At 40.1% G+C, this 13,492-nt stretch overlaps 1 pseudogene; it reads right to left on the bottom strand.

Moving 5' to 3' along the window:
* Window positions 1–12,045: 12,045 nt before the first annotated feature.
* On the bottom strand, window positions 12,046–12,164 carry LOC118606056 (annotated as a pseudogene).
* Window positions 12,165–13,492: the final 1,328 nt, after the last annotated feature.

Below are 13,492 nucleotides of genomic sequence, written 5' to 3'. Positions count from 1 at the left end.
GTTGACCAGCAGAGTTAGGGAATTTAAAGATGTCAGTTTGTATAAGAGCAACTCAAAGAGTTCTATCAGCAGCTGGGTTTGGTGGGCCTACATGAGACCATGATCAGCTCTATGTATTGGTAATGTGTCTTCCATAGTGCATGCATGCATGACAGACTGCAGTGGAGACAACAGTATTTGATTATAAAGTACTATATATAATATGCACACTTAGCGCACTTGTTGGGATTTGTGTTGGTTTAACCTAACGAACATTTTTGTTGGTGGAAAGTATGAAGTCTTTAAAACACCTACAAATATATGTACTAGATTGGAATTCAACAGATATTGATTGAGACCCTATTTTGTTCAAGATGAGGTATCAGGTCTTGAATCAGAATTTTTGATATTATGTTAGTCTGTGAGCTTCAGGGATACAGGAGCAGCCCAGAGACTGCCTGTGGCCCCATCTCTTGCCCTCTGTTCTTTGGGAGAGCCAAGTTCGCACTTCATCTATGGAGATACTTGAGGGATTTCCAGTTTCTGAGCTCTCAGCAATTCAAGAAGCAGATGTTAGAGGGAGAAGTCCCACCTACCTTTCGGCTTTGTTCCCGGGCCAAATAGAACCATAAAAGTCTTTCTATTTTGAGAAAAACAATTTATTCTGGACTTATGTTTTCTCCCACACTTGGGCAGGTGAGATAATCTTAATGCAGTTTTATCAGCCTTAACTCTTGAATTCTTGGCTGCAAAACTTAAAAACTCAAAGAGGCATAACCACTCCATTTCCATACCAAAGAGCACTAGGCTCGTCTTGGAAACTTTTATCTCTTTAGTGGCAGTGTTTGTCTCATATTCTGTCACAGAATGGTGAGAAAATCGGCTATAAGAAGAGAAAATAGTGCCACAACAGAAACTTAAAACTAATATCACTGATAACGATGAAGCAATAAGCATATGTTCTTTCTCCCTTCTTTTTTTTTTTAGCAAATATGTTGAGAAGAAAACATGTCTTACATAAAACAATCTTTCTTTCGCATCTCCATACATGAAGACTTGACAACGTAGATAGCCTTGACTTCACAAAGTATGAATTCAGAACTGCTTTTGTTTTTAGTTTTCACTGACATTCTTAAGAAATGCCTCTTAGGATCGATTAAAATAGAAAACAAGAAAATTAAAAGGTGTATCTGAGAAAGTGCAACAAAAACCAGGGTTCATCTCCAACCAGAAATACATGTTTTTTGTGTGTGTGGTGGAAGTTTTATGGATGCTCCGAAGGTCACACAGATGTTAAGGGAAGTCTGCAGTTACAATTTCATGTCTGTGCTTATGTGCTATGTGATAAATCACATTTATCTCTCCAAACATTTCAGCCACTTGTTATCATTTTTCAATTATTTTTACTCTGTTCTAGGGGGCTTTCTCAGGGATAATTTGTCTCTTAAATTTCCTATTTTTTTTTTATTTGGCCCCAGTGAGAGCAGCAGGAAGTACACGGCAGATCTTGGAAATAAAGAAGTTGGCTGTTGCCCATGAAACTCTGAGCAACTCTTAACCCCTCTCCCCCCAAGAGATTTTTTTTTAAGCTGATGAGAGAATAGCCAAAAGTGGAATGAATCAAAGGTTAGGAATATGAGTTCAAAAATCAGGGAATATTTTGAAGAAAATAGTTTACTTGGGGGAGAATCAAATATGCTCCCCTCCAACCTAAAATACAATAAAACAAACACATGTACAAGCTTATTTAAAATTCACGTTTATTGTTTTCATACATTCACAGAACTTAATTTCTGTGTTTAAATATTTAAACGACACCCCTTTCCCTTCAATTTGTGACTATAAATATTATCACATTTAATATGTAGCAGATTAGCCAACTATTGCAAGTAGTCAAGTATAAATAAGAATAAGAACTCTGTGGGGCTGTTGTGAGGATTGAAATTTGTAAAATGCTTATCACAGGGTAGCATAGAATCGAGAGTTCAATATTAGTTTATTATTATCGCTATTATTATTTCTAAATGTTTCTCAATATTTATTTCCACACAATTGTGGTCAAGTTATACATACTCTTTTGCCAGTTATTGTTTTTTTTTTTAACATAATAGCTTCTAGCTTTCTGCATTAATAATTATAAATCTCTGTATTTTTTTAAAAGAAATAACAAAAAAGAAAATGGATTATACTGGATATTTGTTGGATTCAACCAGTCTTGAAAATGAATGCTGCAAATTCACCAGGTTATTCTCCTCTTAATTCCTATCACGTGATTCCGTATTGCCAAATGAGTAAAATAAATAACATCTAGTTTCTGTGAGCTGACTTGGCAAGCAGACCCCAAGCAAACAGAGAGCATTTGGTCTGCAGGAGCATTTGGTCTGCAGGAGCATTCAAGTAGCTCACATACATTGAGGGTAGGCTCAAGTGTTCCCCGGAAGTCTAATGATATCCTAGGGTAACAATGTAGTGAGATTAGTTTTTTAAAGAAGAATCAAAATTTCATTATTATTTGGGGACTTGAATGCTCAACTCAGGTATCAGTTGTTTCCGAGTTGTGGAACCAATATAATCTAGAGTCCAGTTGGTCCTGCTGCCTGCTCTGACCTTGACACTGGTTTCGATCTGAAAGGCCTCTGGAAGGAGCCCATGCTTGATGCAATAGTCATCTTCCGCACCAAGTTGAATAGTGTTCCCCCAAAGTTAGTTCATGTCCACTTGAAACCTGTGAAGGTGACCTTGTTTGGAAATAGAGTCTTTACAGATATAATCAAGTTAAGACGAGGTCATATAGGATTAGGTTGGATCCTAAATCCAATATAACTGATGTCCTTATAAGAAAAGAAAAATTTGGACACAAAGACACACACAAAGGGAATTTCATATGACAATACAGCAGAGATTTGAGTGATGTTGCCACAATCCAAGGAATGCCAGGGATTGCTGGCAACCACCTGAAACTAGGAGAAAGTCATTGGTCAGATTCTCCCTCTGAGCCTCCAGAATGGAACCAACCTTGCTGACAACTTGATTTAGGACTTCTGGGTTCAGGACCTGTAAGTGAATAAATTTCTATTTATTTCTATTTTTTTTTTAAATTTGTATTTTAAACCACCAGGTTTGTGGTAATTTGTAATGGCAGCCCCCAGAAACTAATATTCATTCCTATAAATATATGCATGTTAGAATGGAAATATGCAAAGGGTATAACTTGAATATAGAGACAAATAAAATAGGGAAGAATGAATGAAAGAAGGAAAGAAGGATAGTGTCTAGTTGGCCAGCACTATTTAATCAGAGGATATCAGATATTGCTTTGTTAAGGTGTTAAGTCTCAATGAGGTCATCTAAGAATCTGGCCCTGAATCCACAGCTGATGGAACATAATCCTGTTGGAAACACTAGCCAGTGATAGTCAATATGTTTGAATACTAGGGGGTTTATCTGTAAGCAGCATACTACTAAGATGCCATATGTCAGTCATTCCTATGTTGCTTACCCATAGTCCCTTATTTTGAAGATCCAGGCCCAAGTCTAATGGGCAGGGGGAGGATTTGAGTGTCCCTCAAGGTGATGACTCTAAAATTACATGAAGCCCTTCTCCTTTATGTAAACCTAGATGACTTGGCTCTGCTGGTAAGTGTATTCTGGGGAAATTGGCAGCCCTCTGCCCAGTCTCAGTGGAACCCCTGGCTTGCTCTGGGCCCTACTTGATGATGCATAGAATCTGGATTATTACTCAGCCTTGCATAAGAATATTTTAACCCCTGTTAGTTCAGACCCTGCATACCTAGGATTTAAGATTGTTCAAATGAATTCCAACCGGTGTTAAATAATCACATTGAAAGAGAAACCAAGAGTTTTGGCTAAATGAATTTTAGAGTGTCTTTGCTTCACAATGAGGATCAGTGACTGTATTATTTTGCTAGGGCTGCTGTGACAAAGTACCACAAACTGAGAGGCTTCAACAACAGAAATTTATTGTCTTTCAGTTCTGGAGGCCAGAAGTCTGAAATTAAGGTGTTGACAGTGTTGGTTCTCTCTGAAGGCTGTGAAGAAGAATCTGTTCTTCTCCCTGTGTCTCTTTATATCATCTCTCTGTGCACGTCTGTCTCTGTGTTCAAATTTCCCCTTTTCATAAGGACACCAGTCATGTTGGATTAGGGAATACCCTAATGACCTCACTTTAACTTGATTACCTATGTAAAGACCCTATTTCCAAAAAAAAATGTCACATTCTGAGATACTGAGGTGTGGACTCCCACAATTCTTTTTTGAAATTCAACCTATAATACTAACCAAGGTGGAGCCCTACTACCTGAATTCACATCCTAACTCTGAACTTTACTCACTTTGCACCTTTAGGCAAGTTAAGCTAACTGGGCCTTAGTTTCCTCGTTATAAACTGGGATGGTAATAATGGAACCTCCCTTTTAGAGCAATTGTGAATAATATGTGTGATAGTACCTGTCACATGCTCTACACAATGCAAGTAGCTAGCAAGCACTCAATAAATAGATATCATTATTATTATTAGGAAAAAGAGAGACTGGACTGAGGAATAAGATATTAGTATGACAATATTTTGCCAATCTGATGCAAGCTGAACTACTATGTGACTGGCTATTCCTAAGAAGGTGGGACCTGGAGGATCACCCTAGAGTTCTCGTGGTCCCAAGCCTCTTGATGCTGTACATGTTTCTGGATGAGTCCAATAAATATTCACATTCACTTCCTTGAAGGTTTGACCTGAGTCTTAGTTTTAGCAAACCTGAGTCTATGTTTGGGTTTTAGGGTGTCATTCACTGTCTTAAAGAACTAAAATCCCCACCAAAATTGACTGATTCATTGGAGAAAAGGTTATGCGTGTGTTTGTCCCTCTTCCTTCTCTGGAAAATGGCAGAGTACCCTACACTGAAATTAGCAGAGACTTTTTCTACATTCGAGCACCACAAGGCACTCACTCTACATTCCACTCCTCCATTTCTTTAAAATATATATAAACAGACAACACTTTAGATGCTAGAAAATGATGTGACCTAGAAAGTGAGATGACAGATAAAATGAGGGAAGGATCTTCAGTAACACAATCTTGTCGAGGTGGATCTTGTCAGAGCAGATTTTCTGTGACCATAATAAAAGGCTTTTAACACGAGCTGGGTTACTTCATTTCTGAAGAGTAGAGGCTAGAGAGATTCTTAAAAAGGAAAAATAAATATTGCTCTAATTGGAGCCAGAGGTGAGGCAGAGTGGGACAATGAGCGAACAAGGACTATTTATGTTGGAAAAAGGAAAGCATTAGAAATGGTTTAGCTGAAAAATTCAGGAAGATGAAGGGGTTGGTTAAAACCAAAAAGTCCCTATTGTTTGAGAAGAAAGGACAGAGTCTAAGAATGAAGAGGAGGAATCAAATTACAGAGCAGCAAATGTAAGCTAAATGTAAAGAGAAACCACTGCTTTCCATAGGCATTGAGGCTGAGAAATTGAGTGAGAATAGGGTACACTGCCTGAATCTCAAAAGCTTTGGGAAAATTTTATGCTAATGAAAAAGGTCTATAGTTAATCAAGATTATATTATAGTTACCTAGCAGAGGCCAGAGAATATTTAAAAACATCATTGTAGGCAATAGTGTCCCCCACCAGACTGGAAATTTCTAGAAATTTGATCTAATGTCCTATATTTTTCTTTTGTATTTTCCCATTAGTGCATGACACATTGGTCATGGCTACTCTGGGTTTTATTTTTAGGCAGATACTTTACAAGTTTTATTTTTAATTTCTACTAACAATCCCCTATTACACTTAGGGATACTGAAGCTCACAGAACCAAAATGAGTTACTCAAGGTCATTGAAAAGTAGAACTGAGATTCAAACCCAAGTGTATCTTAGGACTAAAGGTGCATAATTTCTCAGTATACTTCATAGAACTCTGAGAACTTGAGATATCAAGTAGAAATTAGAAACCATACAAGTTGATCACCTTTCTTATTTTTTACAAATGAAGACACTAAGTCCAAAGGTGAGAAGGGATTTGTCCAAGGTTGCATAGGAAATGGCAGGATAGGGAGTCATTTGTAAAATAAATTAATCATGAATCTGTGGAATTCCTGTAGCAGAAGGAAGATAATTGTTTACCTTTCAATTCCAATTTCTCTTAAAATATCTAGGTATTTTTACACTTCCCATATTTTAAACAGTCCATATCTGGGCAAATAAGTAAAGAAATTTATGCCTTCCTACTTTTAACAAAGCTCAAATAGCACTGGAGGAAATAAAATTTTCTCATTAATCTTTCTGCCTCTGTTAGTCTCAGTTTACCAGGACTCAATTTATATTGGGATTCCTCCTGGGAGTAGAACTAAATTAATGATGGCACTTTGAATTAAAAAAAAAGTGTGAATAATAGAAATTTTGAAAATATTCAATAATTAGAATTTCATTCAACCAATACTTAGTCAGCAATGACTCTGCATGTTAGGGATATTAAGTTGAATGGAAGATTTCTGTCTTCAGCGATCTTACAGCTTGGTCAAGATGGGGGAGTAGGTAAGTGCTGTGCTTACCTCCTTTCATGACCACCTGAAAACTACGACTAAACTAAAGAACAACCAGCATTGAGAATCACTTGAAGTATAGGTGAACAGAAGTCCTATAACTAAGGATATATAGAGGAAGCCACCTTGAGACTGGTAGGAGGGGTAGAGATGCAGAATGGGCTGGTCCTATGTGTGGTGGTTAAAAATCAGGAGGGATCTCTTGCTTGCGGCTGTCCCCGTGATGATTGAGGGGTTCCAGTGCCATATCTGGCTCCCAAGCTCAGGGTTCCAGTGCCAGGAAGAGAAGTCCCCAAAACTTTAAGCTGTGAAAACCCATTGAGATTGTGGCTGAGTGATATAGAGGGCTGCTGGAGTCCCAGGCATTCCTCTTAAAGGGCCTTGCACAGACTTATTTACTGATGGACTCAATTGCTCTGAGCTCCACTGCTAGGGCAGCAGCTCAAAAGGTACCAGGGACATATGGGGAGAAACTGAATTGTCTGGCTTCAGGGGAACGGCTGGAGGGACAGCTTTCTCCCAGACAGAACTGTTGGCAGAAGCCATTGTTTTTTGTTAAGACCACCCCCTACACAGTGTACAGGTGCAGGTGGGCACCACATCTGAGTCTCCATCAATCTGGCTAACACTGTTTGCTCTATCCTGGCGATTCCCTGAGATCCTACCTGATTCAACTTGCAGGCCCACCCAAGCCAAATTCAGTGGCTTTTCCATACATATAGTCTGTCTTGGCTCATGCTGCAGACTTTCCTAAAATCTCTCAAAGGTTTACAAGCCCCAAACAAACAGTATCTGGTCTTGGCCTGCCCTATACCTGAATATTAAAGTTTTAAATAAAAATAAAAATAAAGACATATACATCCATATGTTCATTGCAGCATTATTTACAATAGCCAGTATACAGAAGCAACCTAAGTGTCTATCAAGAGATAAATGGATAAAGAAGAAGTGGTACATATATACAATGGAACATTACCCAACCATAAAAAAGAATGAAATCTTGCCGTCTTCAACGACATGGATGGACCTAAAGGGTATTATGCTGAGTAAAATAAGTCAGATAGAGAAAGACAAATGCCATATGGTTTCACTTATATGTGGAATCTAAAAACAAACAAAACAGAAACAAACTCAGATACAGAAAACGTTTTGATGGTTGCCAAATGGGAGGGAGTTTGGGGATGGGTGAAGAGGGTGAAGGGATTAAGAGGTACAAATTGGTAGTTACAAATAATCATGAGGATGTAAAGTACAGCATAGGGAATATAGTCAATAATATTGTAATAACTATGGTGTCAGGTGGGTACTAGATTTATTGGGGTAATCATTTCATAAGTTATATAAATGTCTAACCATTAAGCTGTACACCTGAAACTAATACAATATTGTATGTTAACTGTAGTTGAAAAATAAAAAAATTAAAAAGATCTTATAGCTTAATGGAGAGATGGAAATCTGAAAAAAAATTCATCACATGGTCTGAAAAGTGTTATAGTAGAAATAGAGAATATATACAAAGAAGAATCTGACCTGGTAGAGATTCTTAAGAAACTCATCAAATGAATACATAAATATGTCATACTTAGCAAATTTGTGTTTATAAATTAGGGCTCTAGAAGTTCTTTAAATGTGCTTGAAACTTTTCTTTTCTTACTCCTTGTGAATGTAACCCTATCTTGCTTACTGCTTTGGTTGGCTATGCTTTGTAACAAATTACTACAAAATGTAGTGGCTTAAAGCAATAGCATTTATTATCTCGCATACTCTGTGGGTGAGGAATCTGGGTGTGGTTTGGATTTTCACAGACTGCAAGGCATTGGCTGGAGCTATAGTCATCTCAAGGCTTAATTGGGGGTGGATCCGTTTGCAAGCTCACTCAAGTGGTTGTTCACAGGATTCAGTTGCTCCCTTGATCTCTTGCCATGTAGGCTCTCCATAGGGCAGCTCACACATGGCAGCTGACATCCCTCTGAGTGAATGAGAGGGCAAGAGAGAGACACTGAGTGACAAAATTATAGTGATAGTCTTTTATAGCTTAATCTTGGCAGTGACATTCCATACCTTTTTCCATGTTTTATTTATTAGAAACAAGTCACTAAGTCCAGCTCACACTCAAAAGTAGATTACACAAGAGCAGTCTCGCTCTGTTTCCTCCCGACCCCACTCCGTGGACCAATGGAGCTGCTCTCTTCATGGCAACGTCCTTGTCACTCAGTTCCATGAGCCTGTGCAGAGTTCTTGTTTGGGCTCCTTGAGCAGTGAATTCTGTGCTGGCCTTGGAGAGGGCATCCTCTTTGGTCTCCTCTTTCCTTTCTAGCACTTCCCTCCCTCTTTGCCTCCTCTGCCTGTGTCTTAGAACATGGTTTTCCCAGGGCTCTTGCTAGGCGTAATCTCTTCTTACTATCTGGGCCAATAGCCTGGATCCTAGTTCCAGCTTTGTCTTAAGGTTCTTAGTGATCTTGTGAATTACTTAAACAATCTGGGCTTTAGTTTATGTATCTTTAAAAGAGGTTTCCTACATTTTGGCACTACCGATGTTTGAGTCAGACAATTCTTTGTCGTGGGAGATTGTTCCGTGCATTATAAGATGTTTAGTAGCATCCCTGGATACTAGTAGCACCTCCAGTGCGACAACCAAAAATGTCTCCAAATATCACCAAGTGCTCCTTGGTGGGGTCAAAATTCTCCTGTTGAGAACTCCTGTTGAGGAGGAGTATTCATTTGCTTCAACAAAGTGACACAGACTGGGGCTTAAATAGCAGAAATTCATTATCTCACAGTTCTGGATTCTTCTAGAAGTCCAAGATCAAGGGGTCAGCATGATTGTTCCTTCTGAGGACTCTGAGAGACCATCTAGTTTATACTTCTCTTCTAGTTTCTGGTGGTTTACTGGCAATCTTTGGCATTCCTTGGTTGATTTCTGACTTCATGTTCACATGGCATTCTTCCTGTGTGTGTAACAGTGTCCAAATCTCCCCTTTTGTAATGACGCTAGTCATATTAAATTAGGGGCCCACCTTACTCCAGTGTGACCTCAACTTAACTACTTACATTTGCAATTACCCTATTTCCAAAAAAAGTTGCATTCTGAGGTACTGGAAGTTAAGACTTCATATAAATTTGTTGGTGGCGGGAGGAGACACAATTCAACCCATAAACTATCTTTTGTATCCCTTGTGAGCCCTAGTATTCTATAATCCTAGTAAAAAGAAAGGGAATGTTGGTGTAGATTCAGATTCTTTCTCCTGAGTCTCTTCTTGCACCAACCACATTGCTGGACACTTCTCTTTGGGCAACCCATTCCTTTTGACTTCAGATAAATTTCAGAGGAAGTGATGAGGGAATGAGAATTTCAATGCCGCTAGTTTATGGTATCTGGCAGATAGGAATGACAAAGACTTCAAGGAATGTAATACGCCACCCTTATAAGGCTCATCTCTTGTCCTTGTGATCCTGTAAACACACGCCATGAAATTAACAATGTGGAATAATCTGCATAGTTACAGAAATTGTTATTTTGGAATTACTTAGTGACCCCATTAGAAAAAAGATGTCGCTACAGCTCTGCCCAACCTGTCCAAAGAGATAGTTTCTGGAATAATTGATGAGCAACTTGGTTGAGACATCAACCAGTAGTTTGGGTGGCTGCCCATTATGCTTATTTACTTACCTCTCTTTCTCTCTGCTTAGTCTGCTAGGGACTGGCCCCAGGAGGTTCTGACAAAACACCTTCAGGGGTCCTGGTAGCTCTTATGCCAACATGAGCCTTAGACTCAAAGTGGTTATTGTAGAAGGGGGCACAATCTCCTCAAAACGTGAGGCTTTTTTCAAGTAGATCTCCAGTTTGACAGAGCCCCAGATGTTAAGGGCATCCAGACATCAGATCTTCTGCTGTGTTTTTTTGTGAATATTGAAGCTCCCAAAATAAAGTAGCAGCTTTTCCCCTACCCCTAATCTGCTAAGCTTGCTGCCTCTATTCAGCGAATGGTGTACCGAAGGAATTCAAGCCATGATGCTCTCATAGCCATGTCTTGAAGGATGTAAGACAAAACACTTCTGCTGTTACATTCCGAAGTATGCAGTTGAGCAATTATTTAAGCAGTTTAAGTTGGAAATAATGGTGCTTTTACCCTGAGTTGTCTGGAGAGTGACCAAGTCCTCAGCTCTCCACCCTCTGTTGCCTTTTTGTAAACCAGAACATGGGTAGCATTGCAGAGGAGTAGAGAGGCAGATGTTCAAAAGGGTGGCCCAGACATCAGGTGCTGGCTCTGTTCATGAGAGTAGTCATTAACTGAGGGTTCCAGCAGTTCCTGACAACATGAGGGAGGAAGTGGGACTTGCAGAATCTTTCCAAGGAGATAACTGGGAAATAGCAAAAGGGCCCTGTCTAGTCTAAAGCAGAAGGAGAGAGAGAAACAAAAGCCTGATGGATGTAAGAGATAGTGTGAAGGAAGGTGGGCACACTGGAAGTCTCTGGAGCTCCTTGACAATGTATGCCATGCTTCTTCTGACATTCATGTGCCCCGAATGGCCCCCACCCATTTTAGAGTTACAGGAACTGAGAGCCACAGAAGGCCACTGGCCCAGAGTTACAACTAGTTAGCAACAGAGCTTAGCCTAGAATCCCATCTGATTGGCCCAGCATTCTTAGGCACTTCTTGAAAAGCAAAGAGGGCAAAGCCAAGAGGAAAGAAAGAACTACTGGGAGGAATGGGGTAAAGAGGGCACCAACGATGATTTCTGTGGTTACTGCCACTCTTCCTGTCGTGAACTTTTTTGAGAACCTACCACCTATGCCCCCAGTCCTGTGCTAGGCACTGCAGAAGATGCTGAAGATGATTTTGGTTCCTCAGGTGCATACACTATCACTAGGGAGGTAAAAAGATTGAACCAGTTAGAGGACAATATTAGAAATAGTTAGCCAATAGGTATTTATTATGTTCCTACTATACATGAGGTATACTCTGGCTCTCAGAGTGCAGCAGTGAACCAGACAGAATGCCAGCCTTCAAAGACCTTCTGTTCCAGAGCAGGATGATGCTCCAGAAACCCATGGACAGCAGTATATCAGTAAGACAATGCCACATGAGAGAAGTCCTATGAAGACAAATGAGGGCAATGTGGTAGAGTGGGGGTGGAGGAGATCTTTCTGTGAAGGTGACATTTGAATTGAAGCCTGAATAGTGAGAAGGAGGAAGTCAGTGTGAGGAGCCAGGGAAAGCATTTTAAGTAGGAGGAAGAGCTGGTGCCAAGGCTCTGGGGTGTGTACAGGTATGTCTGAGAGTGGGGTACACATATAGATAGAGAATGCGTGGGTGAGTGTGGGGGAAATGAGGCCCAAGGAGTATCAGGGGCCAAAATGCACAGGGTCTTATAGGATTTGGATTTGTTTTATTTTTCCATTTTATTTAATTTTTAGGTAAGACAACCCTTGGTTGACCTCACAGATTGCAAGGACCTTGTCATTTTACAATCTATTATTATTATTATTATTATTATTTTAAGTTTTTACACCTACAGCACTTGGTCATCCTAGGTGGTCTCCCATCCAAGTACTAACCAGGCCCAACCCTGCTTAGCTTCTGAGATCAGATGGGATTGGGCTTGTTCAGGGTGGCATGGCTATAGACTGGATTTCTTTTGATTGGAAGTTGTAAGGAGAGAAAGAAGAATTGTGATTTAAACTCTAGGAAGATTCTCGATCACTGTGTGAAGGATGAACGACAATGAATGGAGCTGGAAGTGTAGTTGAGAAACTGTTGCAGGTGAGGGATGAAGTGGTTAGAACGAGGGTTTTAGCAGTAAGAATGGTAGGAAACAATCAAACTGGCAATATATTTTGACAATAGAGCTAATACAACCAATCGATGAATTTGTTTTGTAGTTTCCCTTCTGCTATGCTATTGACTGGGATGGAGAGAACTGAGGGCAGCGTATTGGGGAAGATCATGGAACTACTCTGTTTGGGCCACATGATATTTGAGGTACCTTTAAAACATCTGTATCACTCAGAGTTTAACCAGAGAAGCAGAACCACTAGAATATAATATATATGTATATGTATATTGCAAAGTGGGTATCCTGCAGAAGCTGGGTCCTTTGTCTAGGAGGTAAACACACACCCAACTCATGATTCAGAGCAGCTGAAGGAAGATCCAGGGGAAGGTAAAGCAGTTGCAGGTCCTCCTTGTTGCTTTACGCTAAGAAGTGAGTCAGCAGATCAAGAACAATACCTGTGAGTTACAGCGCAGCTGCTGGTTTCCTTCCACCCTCCAAAATCTCTCAAGAAGCTTTTCTGAGGCCCACCTTAACCGAATCCTGGAAAATGTAGTTCAGGCTAGTCTAGGTGATACATTACAAAGCCACCACAATATCCACGTGGAGTTGTTGAGTGAGTACTTGGAAATATGAGTCTGGAGCTCAAGGAAGAAGTCCAGGTTAGAGATGGGCATTGGGCAGTCATCATAAAGCTGTGGAACTAACTAAAATCATATAGGGAGGGAATATGGACAGAGGATGAAAAGAACAAAAGACAGATCCCTGAGGTACTTTAGCATTTAGAGGTTTGTTAGAGAAGGAATAATCACCAAAGGAGAGTGAGAAGAAGTCAGTGAGGCGTGAGGAAAACTGGGGAAGTCTGATGGCACGGAGGTCCGGTGGAGAAAGGAGGGGGAAGCCGTCAACCACACCAAACGCCTCTGAAAACTCAAGTAGGGTGACGACTGTGTCGATACGACTCTGCAAAGTGCTTCTTAGAATGGCATCTGCTATGGCCTAAATGTTTATGTCCCCCCAAAATTCATATGTTGATATCCTAACCCCCCAAAATTAGGAAGTATTAGGTATTAGGAGGTGGGGCCTTAGGAGGTGCGTAAGTCATGAGGTGGAGCCCTCATGAATGGGATTAGTGCCTTAGAAAGAGGCTCAGGAGAGGTCCCTACTCCCTTCCACCACGTGA

Source organism: Rousettus aegyptiacus, unplaced genomic scaffold (genome assembly GCF_014176215.1).
Source record: "Rousettus aegyptiacus isolate mRouAeg1 unplaced genomic scaffold, mRouAeg1.p scaffold_m13_p_7, whole genome shotgun sequence".
Classification (NCBI taxonomy): Eukaryota; Metazoa; Chordata; class Mammalia; order Chiroptera; family Pteropodidae; genus Rousettus; species Rousettus aegyptiacus.
This window is presented reverse-complemented; position numbering and strand designations above follow the sequence as displayed.